This window comes from Lepisosteus platostomus, chromosome 5 (genome assembly GCF_059453375.1).
Source record: "Lepisosteus platostomus isolate fLepPlt1 chromosome 5, fLepPlt1.hap1, whole genome shotgun sequence".
In the NCBI taxonomy this organism is placed as follows: Eukaryota; Metazoa; Chordata; class Actinopteri; order Semionotiformes; family Lepisosteidae; genus Lepisosteus; species Lepisosteus platostomus.
The window spans coordinates 38,810,301-38,828,025 of NC_142615.1; the positions used below are offsets into that span (position 1 = coordinate 38,810,301).

Sequence of the window (17,725 nt, forward strand, 5' to 3'; positions counted from 1 at the left end):
ATCACAGCTAACATTAATTAAAATGACATCACAACAAAAGAGTGGAGCCTGTCTGTAACTTTCACCGGGGTAAAGTTAGCTTGAAGTACGAAAACGATTTTGGCACGCCTGTAGCGTTTTTATGAAACAATTGCTTTGTATATACAATTGCTCTGTGTATAAAGTACATTATGAATGTTCTCACAGCCTTCAATTTGTCTTTTTATTCCACGCACGAATATTCTTGTGTCCATATCACATATCATATAACACAGAACGCCTTTAAACCAAATGCATTTTAAAGACCACGACTTTGAAATAAACATATCAGTGAGCTTATTATTCTTTCCTGACACTCGGGGTTTTGATTGATGCGCAATTACGCACCATCTGGAACACTGGGGGACCGCTGTATACATACATACGTTCACTACGCAGAAATACTGCTCAATAGAGTTTCATGCGAAAAACCCATATATGACCATAGGAAGCAGAACAGCAGTTTCCAATTACCCAGACTGTCAGCACGGGAATAAAGCTTTGTTTTATTTCTGAAACCCTTTCTTTATTTCCTGTTTTCATTCTGCAAGAAAATTCCTGTTCTTTACTCAACAGCTTTTTAAAAACAGCACCCATGATGTTCAAATCATGATGTCCATGATTGTTTACACAGAAGACTGGGAGAGCTTTGGGTTGTGAATCTCTTTTTCTCATGGTTTTATTGAATGTGGCACTGTGCACTAGGATAGGGGGATGCTGTTCACAAGCCAATAGCATTTAAACCACAGCACCCACAATGCTGCAAGTAAGTGTTTTACACACTAAGCAGGTCCTCTGACCTTTCCCAGCCTTGCTTTGGGTTGTGAAACCTCTTTCAGTTTTTGTTATGATTTTTTCAATACGGCACCTATTAGACATGCAATACACTGGGATAGGGAGGTCCTCTTCATGACTCAATAGCATTTGAAGCACAACATTCACAATGCTACAACCAAGTGTTTTACACACCAGACAGCCCCCCGAACCTCATACAACCTTGCTGTGGCTGTGGCCCCTTTCTTTATTTTTTTATGATTTTCTGAAGATTACACTACAGGTAATACACTGGGATAGGGGGTGCTATTCATGAGTCAAAAGCTTCATCACAACATCTGAAAATTTTAGATTTTACATTCTTTTTATTTCCCTTGTTTTGTTTTAGTTTTTTCCTAATTTCACATTTTAAATAAGCTATATCTGTAATCACAATGAAGGTGTGGTATGCAGTCTTGATGATGTGACTGTGTAGCCATCAGGCACGAAGGAGAGAAAAACAAAAAACTCCAAAGGAGAAAAATAATCTCTGGGGGTCCAAGGCCTGATGGTTGACCTCCCCTCCAGGTCCTGGCTGTATATGACAAGTAGTTACTAGAAACAGTTCACATGCACAACCATGCAGATTGACACGGTGAATTCTATTTCATATATTATGTGAGACTAGATGTTAATGTTGAGTGTGTCCCATCCACTGGGTTGAGCAGTACAGGATCTTGAGTTTTGTAGGCTGGGTTCCTTGCTTCAGTAATCCAGGAGGATCCCTTGTCATGGGGGACGGAGCTCAATATCAACCAAAGGCACCGAAGAGAGAACAGTGGGAGGAATGGTGTGGAGAAAAATAAATGGGTTAGACACAGAAAAAACAATTGCAACGTGGTTGTCTACTTACCCACTTGATATCTATGTTTCTGCACCTCCTAAAGAATTAGATCACTCGGGATAAAGAAGACTACAGAGACGATGTAGAAGACTACAGCATTGATAAATATACTTGTAGGTATGGGGCATCCTTAAAAAGGTCTGACATATATTTCCACAATTTAGGGGCTGTGTGCCTAAATGCTCAATATGACCATAGGAAGCAGAACAGCTAGCTCTGCTACCTGCTTGCTATTGTTAACGTAATCTGTTCATCGATCTAGACAGCATCCTACAACTACCTTAACGTTACTGTAAGAAAAGTCACTGTGGTATCACTTTGGTTCTAGGCTGTTCTTTTTGATGAGTCTCCACTCCTGGAGATGTACATGGTATGATATTGAAAGCCGGTGGGGTTCGGACTTTGATGATGCGATTGTGTTTTGTTGTTCCGGTTAGAATCCTTTAAGCACTGTGCCCCGTCTGAAGGTAGATAGGGTACTGTTTTGGAAACCTAATAATAAGAAATCACCCTAGAAACACTTCTATTTGATAGAAGCCAGTTTTCTTTTATCTTTCTCACAACGGAGTGGAATTTCTTGATTAATCTATCTTTCTAGGATGGATACAATTTTATCTGGAAATCATTTCATGTTGACATACTGTCGATTTACATTTCTTTGCACTACTACAGTGATGTTAACAGTGTGTTAACATGATTAACTTTTTTACTGTTTTCATACAGACTTTGTTTGGTTTCTGGCAATAGATAACAAATGGTTTCTAGTGATTTTGTGTTCTAGTGTTTTTCATTATTTTTTGGCAAAGTGTACGAAAGTTTACTCTTACCCAAGATAAATTTTGGGGGGATATTGAAACTTGTACTTACGTGTCTTTTGGAGGTGAATTCTGCTGAGAACACATTGACAGTCTTGTTGAGTTTCCAACATGTCTATTATGTAATTCTTGGGAGTAGGGGGTGGATGCTCACTCATCAACAGTGCCTGAAATATAAAACCGTAAGAAGGGTTATGAACTGCAAAGGATCCAAGGAGTATAAATGGGTCACAGATCAAGATCTAGGTATTTGCACAATTTGCCAGATCTCTCCTAATCAAACTCCTTTTTTCTTACTTTGTGTTTTTACAGCAAGACGTTATATTGTTTCTGTGCTAAATGGCAAGCTCTTTTAGGTGTTCATGGTTGTGTCTTTGTTTCTATACTATTGGAAAGAAACCTAGTAAGTGATTTGATGCATCCATGTCTAATCATTAATCTGACACAGTAATTCTATCTTTGAGATGCCTGTGTCATGTAATAAATTGCACAGATTATCAGTAATCTTTTATGTGTGCCTTCTTTGGTGTGTTTTTTTAAAAGTTATCTCTAATTTATAGAACCATTAATGCCAGAAGACAAGCCTGCAATCCAAACTTCTTAACAATAACAAACAATTATAACGTCCACTGAAATATGTCATCCTATGTTTCTGCTGAATCTAAAACTACATGTCCTGCTTAAAAAACCCTTTCATAGTGATAGTTTGCATGCAGAGCATACTCACCAAACTGGGGTTGGCAAAATGTACATATCCATGATACTTCATTCTTTGCGCTTTCATACTCTTCTTTTGAGATGCACAATTCATGGAACCAGTTTTCACAACTGTCACACTGAATCTACACGGACAGTAAACCTTATATCAGTTCAGCTATCACATTTCAATGGTATGTTTTGTTAGTATGTGTGTACATTACACATACAGATAGAGATGATGTTCACTTACCCAGTTTGTCTGCCGCACCGGTGTTTCTCCATACATCAGGCACATGTCCTGGAGAGGAGCTATAATAAACATGCCAAATAGACTGATTTTTCCAATGTTATCTACAGATCATTGTTGCATAATTGAAGACAGTTTGATAGAGACCTTTTCGTATGCACTTTCCTGATTAGGTGTTCTACTGCTTCTTAAACCGCACATTGTCATGTCTCAGAATACTCCTGTCAACACCTGTTACCCTTTTTTGTGTCAGCGTGTGTTGCTATGATTTTAAGGGGGCACATGATAACACAGCTATGTTCAACCAGCTTGCTGCCTTATGGGCAATTTAGACCCACACTTTTCCCAGACAATGGTTGTGTCAACCACGACGAAGGCCAAAGTGTCATTGAATTTTAACTGTGTGAAATGTGATTTAATTAACTTTTCATCACTGTGTTATATAGTACAAAAAGAACACCCAAATGAGTTCTTCATATAAATAAATTGAGAATCTTTTTCATTCAGACTTGTTACAGAGACAGAACATGCTTCAGGAAAACAACATACTCCAATAAACGTAGGCAATGAGGATCAAATAATAAAATACCTGAAGCTTCAAGAATTCTGATTGACAGGTCTTTCCGCAACTTTCTTATTTCTTTGGCGCTGCTGTTTATTTCGATGTATGTTGGAATATCTGGGAAATTGTTCATGATGTCTGTGCCCATCTAACAGACAAAAGTTTGTCACAATTATTTCCCTAAAAATCTCTCATACAATAGTTTTGAGACAGTCCAAAATTTCAGCGTGGAAAGGTTATGCTGACCTGCAGCACAAAGACCCCACAGCTTGAGGCATCTGCTTGCCTGGTGTGACCAATCACGCTTGGGTGCAAGTTGATATTCAACCAGTCTTCTTTTTCCAAGACGTTCCTTCTCAGCTTGAAAAAGTCCCTGTGAATCCAAACAATAGGTTATTGATAAATGAGGAAATATTTGTCATGCTGAATTTGAACCTGAAATGTGTGTGTGCCCATGCAGAGTTTCACCACGAAACCAATGCTTGATTTCTTACCTGAACCTTTTTGCCGCTGCAGTGGAGTCTGCCATCTTGTCACTCCCCATAGGGTTGACCACAAAGACTTTCTGGGATGGAGCATACAGATACTGCAAGAAACAAATGGCCCGTCATCAGACATGAAGTTGCATTTAATGTGGGGCAAGACACACAGGCAGTTTCAGGAATTTCATGTTGTGAAAACAAAAGTTTTTTATATATATATAATATTTATATATTATTTTACATTTAATATTTTGCAAACCTCGGCAAAGACAGTCAGAAAATGACCTAACAGTACTTTTTTTCCTACATGACACTTTGACCTGCTTGGTTGTCTGTTCATTGCACAGCAGTATTCACAATAATAATTTAGGAAAAGTGCACTGTCACCATTGCCTTACACTCACTATCCATGTCCACCTTTTTTAACAGGAGAGGAACACATACATTGTGACTGTAATTGTTTTAGATGCAACAGGGATAATCACTTGAACTGTGTAATGGTTCCAATTGTAATTATAAACCTATGCTGTTTTGGATTACCTGCACCACACTTACCAACAATTTCCAATGGACACCAGTGTTAAAAAAGCTAATAATGGCTTTGTAGTGTTCAGAGTTGACCCGTAATGAAAAGAATGACAAGATTAGCACAACAGGTTGCCTCACATGGATGATGTGCTACCTTTGAATTTTGATTTCTGACTATAAAGGTAGTTTTTTTAGGCATCACCATGGGCACAGTTGTGTCCTGTTCTGATTGCTTGTAGCTCTCCTTGTTTCTCTATTGATAAAACAATTATTAGTTAGTAGAAAAACCATGTTTGCCCCTCACCAATGTAATCCATCAAAATTTGTGTTTGATGTCTTTACCTTGAACAAACGTTGTCTAGCCATGAGCTCTCTATTCCCACTCATGATTATCCCAGTTGTGTAGTGGTTCATTAGTAAAGCCTTCTTCCCCAAGTCCATGGTTTCTTTCACTACTTGAAAGTTACACTCAATGGTCTTATGGAAAAAGCAAACACAATTGAAGATGTGATTTCACGCACCCACACACATTTGATTGGACAAAGCTCAGAAACCTTAACAAGTGCATGCAATCAAACACTTTCATCTTACCTCGCCTATGAGCCACTCATCTGGTTTCAGAGACACAAACTCCGAGTGTCTAAGAATATGTGTCTGCACTGTGCATGGATGGCAAAACTGCAACCACTAATTCACTCGGATTGATGTTCCAAAGGGCGTGAACCTTAAAAAGATTTACCAAGCCAAAAGCATACACAAGAGATCACTGGAGCTAACATAACGAAAATTGAGATTATACACCACTGTCAACAAGTATAACAAGTTAGAGAGAAACGACAAAGAACACCTACAGTAGTAGAAGATGACATTCATAAGCTCTGAAAAAGAAGTGAATGTCCACATAGAAAAATATTTGAAATACAAACCCTACCTTCTTTCTGAAATCTGTTTTCTCTTTTATAAGTTTTGAGATGGGGCGTGCATCACAGTGTGGTGTGATCACTTCAGTCATGCCCGCGGCAGCTTGCTTGGGTGACACTTTCCCTTCTGCTTTGTGCTGCCATTCTTTACATTCTGTGGTTCCTGCTTTCCCCTGCTGTACTTGCAGGCTGTTGCTGTCATCTGGCGATTTTCACTTGTTTCGATATTTCTATTGCTAACTTTTTTTTTCCTGTTTTCTCATTTTTTTGGGGATTGGAATTTTCTGTGGTGCGCTGTAGAATTTATTTTTTGTTTCTTTGCCTACACCTGGTGCTCTCTTTGCCCATTGTTCCTGTGCATGTTCATGACGTGTCTTAGTGGTGATCAATGGTGCCATCAAAACCTTTATGGGGAGATCATTTTGGATTATATGTTCTCTGTACCACCCTAGAGGGATTTTCTCATTATCGTAATAAACTCTGCTGGCCTCAGTTTCCTCCTGTGCTGAAGTATTGATTGCTTGACAATGCCAAACCAGGTCTCAACATGACAGTTAGTGGCGCTTGTTTGTGCTACCTCTGACATCGATATGTCTTTTTTGCTGTCTGAAGCATATCTTGCCAGGTCACCCAACAAAATTCCACTCCACAGTGGAAATAATGCCATGTATCTTTGCAACAGAAATCTAATTATGTCTTCACAGAAATAGGGGTTCACATTGTGTTGTGTCCCATAGTCATCATGTCCTTGAACTGATATGCTGTCTTCATAAATACCTTTGAACTCCACAGCGAAAGGAGAGCGGCCCAGGCTGCCTCTCATTTTTGGGTATAGTACCTCATCTGTGTCTTTGACTTCTGCTTCCTTTTCCATCTGGTCTGGTGTGGTTGTTTGAGAAATGTAAGCGTTAAGGAGGCAGACAGTAGATTAGACTTCAGTTGTGAACCTCCTGCTTGAGAGTACAATACACATGTGTTTGAAAACATTTCTGTAGACACTCAAAGTTCTCCAGAAATGTGCTGTTTTGCAGGATGGCAAAGGAAAATGTTGCAAAGTCTCGCAGTGCTTTGTCTGTTGTTTTTTTACTAATTGCTTGAGAGACAGCCTTTATGACCTGGGCAGAGCAAGGGTGCAGAACAGTGAACATCTGAAGTTCTGTGTACTTAAGTTTGCCTTGGCAGACTTTCATTGCACGATTTAAGTATGCATGGTATACTGGTGTCCCCATTGAAGGCAAAAAAACCACTATGAATCAGGGCCCAGCTGTAGTCAGTTTCTACATGCTGCACTCTCTTGGTAGTACATGTTGAGATGTCAAACATGAATTTACGTAGCCAACGTTCTATACTGACAATGGTGTGGTCAGTTGTCAACATTTCAGACACTGGTAATGGAGGCTTTCTTTTCCACCTCCAGGTAACGTAAGACTGTATTACAAAATTATTTTGTTCTCCGATGGAATTTTTCTGACTACCCCTCCTGTCGCATCCAGGTAAAGGCTGACTTTCTCCTTCATCTTTAGATGGGCAATAAGAATTCACATACTCTGTTCTGTGTAAAGATAGACAGCAAATGTGTCTAACTGCAAAATCTGTATATATCCTGAAAAATGGACAGTGTCGAAGTCGCATGCTTTCATATATTTTTGTGCCATATGTAATTCAAACACTGGATCATAGGGAATGTGTTTACTGTTCCTGAACTCTGATGAAATGACTTTCAGGACATTCTGTGTTAGTGGTTTAGATAAATTGCCTGCTGCAATTTCAGCAAGCGGAGTTCTGCTCAGGTTCCTGTAGTATACATTGCTGATTCTTTTTGTGAGGGCACTGGCAATCTTGCGACGATAAGGCTGACGTGCTTGTTGAAATTGTTTCCCTTTTACTGTGCTGTATTTGCCCTACTTGTACAACATCAATTGTGATGTCATCATTGCCCATTGGTTTATGTCTTGTTATCATTATTTACATTATAGGAACTGAAGGTACTGAAGGTAGGAACTGAAATTACAGACTGCTTTAATCATCAGAAATGTTTTTTTTCTGCTGTTCTCTTTCCTGATGTATTGGTATTTGAAGGCTATTGGGCAGCAACGATTTATCTTCCTGAACTCGCTATATAACATCTGGGTCCATGGTCGTCTTCGTTTAGATGTACCTTTTAGAGGTGCTATTTTTCTCCATTGTTCAGCCTTTAGACATACTTTGAAAGTTTTAGGCACAGACATAATCTTTCTTAATCCCCTTTTATCCTGAGGTGACGTCCCAGACGAGCTTGCCCCCTGGGAATATTCACTGTGCTCTTCAGGCTTTTTTTCTGATTCTACACAGATTTTTTTTCTCCCTCTAACATGTCACCACTGTCTGTGCTGCCGTGTCCTGCCCATGCATCTTTTGTATCTTCTGATGAACTTCTGAGCTCTGTGTTGCCTTCCAAACTATGTCCCTCACTTTGACTTGAAATACTGACTATAGATTGTGTACTGTCATCTGGTTTGGAATCCCTACCAATACTCTCTTCTTTCTGCACCCTAAGCACTTGGGTTCTTACTTTTTTTCTATCTTCATGCCAAATCACTGATAACCATTTCTTGTTGCTGGGGCAATCCTCTCAAAGGACTCTGTTTGACAGTGTTGACCACATATTGTCATTCCAACTCATTTTTTTTTAGAGTTTAGAAAACCTCAGAAATTCGTTCATCATATTCCCTACTCCACCAGCCCTTGACCACAGGTCTGAGGCGTAGTGTGGTGCAGGTACTTGTCCCATCCTGCTCTTGGTCCAGGTTGGAGGGTTGCACTGATTCTGAGTCTTGTTAGCTGGTATGGATGGGTTTGGGGGTGTTGATACCAGAGTGGTCCAGGAGGGGGGTGCAGGTGTCTCGGGGGCATTCTTGATTTTCTATGACTTCAGGTTGATTCTGTTGGTTCTGAGCGTCTTGGTTATATACGCTTGTGTGTATAGATGAAAAAGCTTTTGAAGAGCACCTCATTCATCTCGGTGGAAGTTGCCATGTTCAAAAAATCCTAAAAAGAGAATTAAAGTTTCACACAACAAAGCATGACTGTGAAAGGTCAGAAGGCCTGCCTTGTGTGCACAACACTTAATTACAGTAAAAAAATCATGAAGCCATGAAGAAGACCCACCTGTCCCAGTGTATTACCTGTAGTGTTATCTTCAGAAAATCATAAAAAATAAAGAAAGGGGCCACAGCCACAGCAAGGTTGTATGAGGTTCGGGGGCCTGTCTGGTGTGTAAAACACTTGGTTTCAGCAGTGTGGCTGTTGTATTTGAATTGCTATTGAGCCATGAAAAAGACCCACCTATCCCAGTGTATTACCTGTAGTGTTATCTTCAGAAAATCATAAAAAACTAAAGGTTCCATAACCCAAAACAAAGCTGGGAATAGTCAGATGACCTGCTTAGTGTGCAAAACACTTACCTGCAGCATTGTGGGTGCTGTGGTTCAAATGCTATTGGTTTGTGAACAGAATACCCCTATCCCAGTGCATTGTGCCACATTAAATAAAAGCAAGAGAAAAAGAGATTCAGAACACAAAGCTGTGTCAGTGTTCTGTGTAAAAAATCGGTTTGAACATCATGGGAGCTGTTTTTAATAAGCTGCTGAGTAAAGAATATTTTAATCTTCCTGCTGTCAGTAGTATTTTCAATATAGTTGACCCTTACCTGAATGAAAACAGGGCGTAAAGGAAGGGTTTCAGAAATCAAACAAAGCTTTATTCCCGTGCTTACAGTCTGGGTAATGGGAGACTGCGCTGTTCTGCTTCCTATGGTCATATACGGGTTTTTCGCATGAAGCCGTATTGAACAGTATTTCTCGCTTTGTGAACGTGTGCACACAGCGTTCCCCCGGGTTCCAGTTCGTGCGTAATTACGCATCGATGAAAAACCGGAGGTTTTAAAAAAGATAATTAGCTCACTGATAGTTTGATGTAAAGGGTGTGGAAATATCCACAAGTCGTGGTCTTTAAAATGCATTTGGTTTGACGGCGTTCTGTGCTTCCATTGCGAAGATATGGACAAAAGAATATTCGTGCTTGGTCAAAAAAATGTCATAAAAACGACAAAGTAAAGGCTGAGAAAGCATCCACAATGTATTTTATACACAAAACAAGCATTCTCGCAACTATAAGAGGTTTCGTGAAAGCGCTACAGGCGTGCCAAAATCATTTTCGAACTTCGAGCTAACTTTACCCCGGTGCGCGCCGGGAGGAGGTTTCTCCCGGCCAGGGTCTGTGGTCGGATCGGCATGGGGGAGATCGCCGAGTCCTGCGCGAGACGCAAGGGCGATGCAATTCAGGCAGAGACCCCCTGCTCCTGATCACGGCCGTCCCCCTGCTCGCGGAGAAACCGTAAAAATTAACCTCCACTCCCTGAGGCAGTTGGCCAAAGATGTAGAAAGGTTTGACCCGTCAGTGTCAGGGAACAATGTGGAAACCTACATCGATGAGCTGAGACATACTTTGCAGTTTATGCCCGGAGCGTCCGAACAGGAAAAGGCTTTGTTAGTAAGGAAAACTACTAGCCGAGCGGTACACGAGTGGATGTCCAGACAAGGACCGGAGGTCTGTAATAGCTTTGAGGAGCTGTGTCAGGCAATGATCGGAGAATTTTCGGCTTTTATCGATCCCATAGCCGCTGTGGCCGCTGCGCACCATATTAAGCACGAAAAAGCTGAAGCCCCTCGCGACTATTATGAGAGGCTTAGGCGCACTTATTTTGCAGGGCGGAATGAAGAGGGTTGCGAAGAAAACGTGAATTTCAAAGGTTTATTCATTGCTAATCTGCATCCCTCAGTCAGGAAAATGATTGTGATGCACACAGATGCAAAAGCGATGAAAATGGCTGACATTAGAAGGTTGGCTCAAAAAGCCTGGGGAGCTGAAGTCTCTGCTTCCTCAGAGCGAAAACCTGCTAAAACGGCCGTGTTCGCCACTAAAGCCAGCAGGGTTGACGACTCGCCTCAGCTCGAGGGAGCTGAGGTTCCTGAGCCCTATAAGCCCCGGCGCAAAATAGGCAGGCAAGACCGCACTAAGCGTCAGAGCCGCCGTGAGCGCTACGGGGAAGGCAAGGGCTCAGGCAGAGCCTATCATAAGACTGGACGAGGGGAGTCGACTGCAGCCCGCCTGGCCCGGCTTGAACAAGCCCTGCTTGAGAGACCAGGACAGGGTAAACCTTCCGCACCGAATGCCGGAAGCGTGAATGAGCTTAGGAGGACCACGCCCCTTCTCACTGGAGGAGGCGGGGATCCACCCCAAACCCCTCCCTCAGTCTATCTGATTGGGTGGGAGGGTTCCTGCCTGAAAGAAGGCTGTGACTCTGAGTTGGGCGCTGACCCCGCCCCTGAAGTCAAAGGAAAGGCAGACTTCCAACAATTCTTAGGGAATCTCAGCCAGAAAGGCAAAGCAAGGCGTATTTATATCAAGGTTTCTATTGAAAGCGTCTTAGATAGAGAAGCACTGATTGACACTGGGGCTGAAATTAGTTTGATGTCAGCCGATCTACTCAGCGAGCTCAAACGAGTAGCGAAAGGAAAAGGCATCAGACTTAAGGTAGAACCGTGTAAGATAGAGATTTCCAGCTATACCCAGGATCATGCCAGGATCACACACCGAGTGTGGGTGGCACTTAGGTTCGGGCCAATGAATGTGGTGCATCCTGTTTACATCTCTAGGTTTAAAACAGAGCCACTACTCATTGGCCAAGACCTGCTTGACAGGCTGGAGCCTCTGGTGGACTGCCAGCGTGGAAAATTGTGGGCTCAGGTCAAAAACCCTAAGCCTGTCGTACAGCAAAAAGGGGGGTTCAGTGGTTATGCTGTGACCACACAGTGCCCACTGAACACTATAGCTGAGTTGGAGGTTCCACCTGGTTCCTCTGGACGAGAAATAAATGTCTCTTCTTGCTTTCCAAAACTACAGGGAAGTCCTGCCCAGGCCAGCACTCCCACGGTCTCCCAACTACAGGAGCAGTGCTCCGAGCAGCTGCTTGACCCGCCAGGTAAAGCACACCCCTTTTTCATCCCTGAAGAAGAGTGGATCTCCCTGTCCGGTAATGAATGGGAGTCCTTTCTGTGCGCCCTGGTACCTCAGGGGGACCAGGACTACCACCCCATCGTGGTGGAAGGGGTCCAGGTTGCAGAAGTGCAGGTTGATGATGTAATTCTCAGCCTCAGCTCTGAGAAGTCCATAATCAGTGAAGGTCTGTTCAAGGACCTGTCGCGAAGCCGTCAGGTGACCCTGGTGACGCAGTCACAGGTTCTGTGGTGGGCACCCCCACCTCATAGGTCCATTTGGAGCAAAGGAAGTTGTGTAGCTTCCATCTCCATCGGAAAAAGGAAGTTTGCTCACTACTTCCAGGTAGCACCTCAGCTGACCAATTCGGTCTGTATTGGTGCAGACCTCTTGGTTCGACTGGGCGCCCAGCTGGACACAGTAAACAGTGTGCTGTGGACACGGGTGAACCCAGATGCCCACTCTCTAAGCGGCGACCCCGAGAACATTCGGTCAGGTCAGACGATTCCTCAGGCCTGCCAGGTTGTAAATGAATCGGACCTGATCATTCCTGCATCAACCGCAGGGTTTCCGGTACGCCTTGTCCTGAAGAAGGGACAGAGAATGGATGCTGAGATGGTTTTCTTCCAACCATCAGCTCAGTTTATCAGACTGAACCTAGCAGTCTGTGGTACCCCCAGACTGGAACGGAATGGCCGAGCCACCTGCCTGTTGGTGCAGAACATAGCAAAACAAGATGTCAAAATCCCTGCTCGCACTGACATGGGACTGGTAATTGACAATGGTTTCTATGATTTCGAACTGGCCATCCCAGTACTGGGGCAGCTCCCTGGTCCCTTGGCCAGGGAGGGGGGAAACGAGCAGGTGTACTACACCTACCCCCGGCGGATGATCGCAATTATGCCAATAGAGGGATTCTGCAACCAGGAGGTGTGCAGAGTGGACCTTAGCGATAAGGATGAGATGGTTGTGTACACAGTACACGCAGGTGTTCAGACGGACCACTCAGCCAAGAGTGCGACCCGGGATACCGCCATGCCGTCAAAAGCGGGGTTCCTAGAGCAGGTACAGGAACAGGTTGGTAAGGCAGATGCCCTGGAAACGGAAAGCCAGCGTCAGCAGCTGCGTCAGATCTTCCAGGATTTCCAGGAAGTGTTTGCACGGGATGCCTATGACTGCGGGGTGACGGATTTGCATACAGTGCGCATTCCCACAGCCCCTGGCGCCCGCCCAACCTATGTCAGGCAGTATCGCATTCCCCTCACGGCATACGAGTCCATAAAGCAGACGTTGGATGCTCTACTAGAGCGTCAGATCATAAGGGAGTGCAACTCCACTTATAACTCCCCACTGTGGCCGGTGCTGAAACCCAATGGTAAGTGGCGTCTGACCATTGACTACCGGCAGCTGAATAAACAGGTTCCTTTGTCACGATGGCCAATGATCTACCTAGATCAGGAGTTAGCCAAGGTGACAACAGCGAAATATTTCACCACAGTGGATGTGGCCAATGGGTTCTGGACCCTTAAGGTAGAACCGACAGACCAGTACAAACTGGCCTTTTCCTTCGGAAACAGGCAGTTCACCTGGAATCGATGCCCCTTTGGGTATTCCAACTCCCCAGCGGAGTTCAACATATTTCTGCACAAAGCCATGAGTGATGCAGCCGCCAGGGGCAACCTGGTCTATGTGGACGATATTCTGATGCGGAGTCAGACCTGGGAAGAACACATGGCCGAGATCAGGCATGTGTTGACCCAGCTCTCCCGTGCAGGGGCCAAACTGTCCCTGGCTAAGGGACAGTGGTGTAGGACCCAAGTGGAGTACGTGGGACTGTTGGTTGGAGCCCAAGGCATACAGCCACAGTCCAGCAGAGTCCAAGCTATCCAGAATATGAAGTCGCCCACTAACCTGTCTGAACTGCGCAGCTTTCTGGGAGTATGTAATTATTCCCGGCAGTTCATTGAGGATTACGCTGAAATAGCAAGGCCCCTCCACAAGCTGTTGCAGAAAGACGTGCCCTTTGAGTGGGGACCTTCCCCAGAACAGGCTGTGATGGAGCTGAAGCGCAAACTCGGTAGTGCGCCGTGCTTGGCCTACCCTGACAAAAATAAGGTCTTCTACCTTGAAGCAGGGTTCTCAGAGCACTGCCTTGGGGCTGCTCTGAGTCAGGAATATGACCAAGAGCGAAGGGTGGTGGCGTATGCCAGTCGAGCCCTGACCCCAGTGGAGCAAAAGTTCTTGGACTGCGAGAAGGCCCTGTTGTCTACGGTCTGGTCGGTAGAACACTTCCGTAGTTATGTAGGGGGACAAAAGATCATCATCGAAACCTGCCACCAACCTGTGACATTCCTGCATAGCCAGAGACTGAAAGCAGGCAGGGTGTCAAATAGCAGGATTGTGGCATGGATGATGGCCCTACAAGGCTATGAGATAGAGGTACGTTATGCACAGAGCAAGAAAATGTACCTGGGACAGGGCCTGGCTTTGGGCCAAGTGTGTCACGGCTGTGACACTGACATGGAAGCTCCAGAAATGATTCCCGCTGCTGAGCTACCGAACAATCATCGGTACTACGATGAGAACGTGGGCCAGGGCTTACCCATGGCCTATGTTGACGGTTGCTCTTTTCGCCACGAACAGCAGGTGCTAGCAGGGGTAGGTGTAGTCTGGCAAGACAATACTCCCTGTGGGCCGACCCGCTATAAGCTAGGACCAAAGACTAGTCAGTATGCGGAAGTAGCTGGGGTGCTGATCACCCTCCAGCAGGCCCTGACAAATGGCCTTAAACAATTTGTCATCTGTAGTGACTCGAACTACGCCCGACATAGCTTCGTGTCCCATCTTCCGTATTGGAAGGGTAACGGCATGAAAAATGCCCGGGGCAAGGAAGTAAAGAACAAAGAGTTGTTCCTGGCCAGTGACAAGCTCACGACCGAGGCTGGAATGATGGTTTACTGGAGGAAGGTGAAGGGACACTCCCAGGTGAAGGGACCCGACAAAGACGGGAATGATGAGGCCGACCGGCTGGCCAAATCTGGCGCCTTAGAGGGTGATCCCTGGCAGTTCCAGCAGGAATGGCTACCCCCAGAAACCGTGGCTGAGGTCAAGGCGGTCACCCGAAGCAGGGCTAGACAGGATGTCGGAGCTGACCCTCAATCTGTAGTGCTGGGGTCACAGGGTTTTAACACTGATCTTGCGGAAATGCAGAAACAGGACCCAGCAATTGGGCAAATGTATCAGCATATCGCTGACCCAGTGCGTCAACCTCTTTCAGAGCAGGTGCTGAGCCAGTCTCCGGAGCTGAAGGAGCTGGCAGAGGTGAAAGACAACCTAAAAATTATAAAGGGGTTGTTGGTTTGTGTACCAGTTGCACAAGGTGTCCCAAAGTGGGTAGTTCCCCGCTGTCATCGGGGGGTCATGATCCAACACGCTCATGACGAACCCTGTGGGGGTCACCGGGGAATCAAGGCCACGTACGACACTATCCAGCAGGTGGCATTCTGGCCTCACATGGGCCAAGACATCGCCGCGTATGTAAAGGGGTGTCTGACGTGTAGCCAGTTCCAACCATCACGGCCCTTGCACCGTGCACCACTCCAGAAAAAGGGCATGACATTCCCCTGGTCCAATCTACAAATGGATTGGGTGGGGCCGCTGGTGAGGTCATCCAGAGGGAACAAATATTTCCTCACTGTTACGTGTGCATTCACAAAATGGATTGAGTGCCTCCCAGCACCCAACGACACGGCAGAGACAACTGCAGTGCTGTTGGTGAACCATGTGTTCAGTCGATGGGGACTCCCCCTGACCGTGGACTCGGATCGGGGAACCCATTTCACAGCTACAGTAATGGCAACCCTGTGGAATATGCTTGGGGTCAAGGCCCAGTTGCATATCTCCTACCACCCTCAATCCTCGGGCCAGGCAGAAAGGGCAAACCGAACGGTGGTTAGTATGCTCAAAAAGTTTGTCTCCACCAACAGTAGGGACTGGGACATTAAGCTGCCCCTGGTTCTGATGGCCATCCGAGCCACGCCCCACTGCTCTACGGGGGTCCCACCTTTTGAGATGATGACAGGTCGGAAGATGACTCTTCCCCTACACTGTCTCTATGGGGTGGAGGACCTGAGCACGACGGGGGCTGCTACGGCCCATCAGTATGTTTCAGACCTGCGAGCACATCTGCAGGCAACCTTTGCTTTTGCCCAGAACAATCTGGGAAGGAGTGCAGAGGGTAGGAAAGCATACTATGACCGAAAGGCAGTTAACCAGGAACTCCAAGTAGGAGACAGGGTCCTGTACTTCCAGTTTGCCAAACCCACAGGGGTGGCCCGGAAGTTCTTACCCAGTTGGACAGGACCCCACGAGATTGTCGATAAGGTATCATCGGTAGCTTATCGAATTCGGATTGAAAAGGGAAGGCAATCTCTGGTTTACAAGTGGGTGCATCGCAACCACCTCCGGTTGTATCGCCCATCTCAAATGGCGCCGGAGGACACAGAATAGGGTTAAAAGTCTAAACCCGATCAAAGAGGGGGGTGCCCCTTTGTAGTTGCAGGTAGTTAGGTACTGTAGTGTAGGTCCTGCTAGGAAAATATATTCAAAAATATAGTGGAACTGTACCATGTGCCTCATCTGTGTTCCAGAATGGGAATCCTAAAACTGCCACGGCTGGTCCTGACAGTACTGTGGATCGCCTCGACACAGCCCCTTGAAGTTGTGGAACCCGGTCCTCCTACCGGCATAGTCCTGCAGGACGCTCCCGGATTGTTGTTAACAAATTGCAGAACATATACTCAGCGAGTGTATGTATGGCTGGACCCACATGATGTGTTTCGGAAGCACATCAGCATGAACAGTAGGGTGTCCTATCATGGTAGGCAGTGGGCTGGGGATACTGTATGGCATGCCCAGCTAGACACTATACACATGCTCCGCCAGCTGAGGAAGGCAACAGTCACCCAGGAGGAGATGACAGGCCTCAGCCGCCCCAAAAGGTTCTTGGGGGGTCTGATTGCTGCGGCCTCCGCCGTGGGTTTGCTATTTTCAGCGGGTCTGTTTGCTGCTAACACTGTCACCCTGACCACCCTGAGAAGGCAGGTGTCTGGGTTACGTAAGGAAATGCCAGAAATTTATGACAAGCTGTATCAACAGCAGCAGCGGCTGGAAAGCCTAGGGAAAACCTTACAGGGCACAATTTTAGCAGTAAACCTTCATGCAGCACTGTTAAATAACACCCTCCACACCGTGGGCAGGATTGTCGACGTGTTACAGTGGGACTATGCTTATGTGCAACAGGTCAGAATGCTGATGCAGGATCTGCTTAGGGAGCTTAGTGCCACAGTAACTAGCCTAGCCATGGGACAGATTCCAACCTACTTGGTTCCACTGTCCTTAGTAGAAGAAGTACTGAAGACAAACACTTCCGAGATGGTGCAGCCATTGCAAGTACATCTTGCATACAGTCTAGGCAGTGCCATTCCCATACATGTCAACCCCGAAGCCAAGGAAATAGGTTTCCTGTTGAACCTTCCCATCGTGAGTAGCAAGGATATCTATAGACTCAAGTCTATATTGAACGTTGGCTTCTGGAAGGGGGACATGCATGTGAAGTTGACCACCCCACCGCTCGTAGCTTACCAGGAGGATGATCCGAATTTGTACCTTGTTCCAAACCTGGAACTGTGTATATCAACCAAGGATATCCACTGGGTATGCCCAAGTAAGCCATTCCTTAGGGACACAACTCAGAGGTTGT

The 17,725-nt window shown here is 45.4% G+C and overlaps 2 long non-coding RNA genes across 2 annotated transcripts; one reads left to right on the forward strand and one right to left on the reverse strand.

Annotated features, from left to right (window-relative positions):
- Positions 1-1,137: 1,137 nt before the first annotated feature.
- Positions 1,138-4,110, reverse strand: LOC148666286 (uncharacterized). The gene is made up of 4 exons (XR_015936630.1): positions 4,026-4,110; positions 3,440-3,498; positions 3,218-3,332; positions 1,138-2,657 (listed from the first exon to the last, which is right to left on the reverse strand). It is a non-coding gene; the product is annotated as an uncharacterized LOC148666286 (long non-coding RNA).
- Positions 4,111-10,380: 6,270 nt separating this feature from the next.
- LOC148666287 (uncharacterized) lies at positions 10,381-16,781 on the forward strand. Its single transcript, XR_015936624.1, has 3 exons — positions 10,381-10,515; positions 11,872-11,950; positions 16,614-16,781. It is a non-coding gene; the product is annotated as an uncharacterized LOC148666287 (long non-coding RNA).
- Positions 16,782-17,725: the final 944 nt, after the last annotated feature.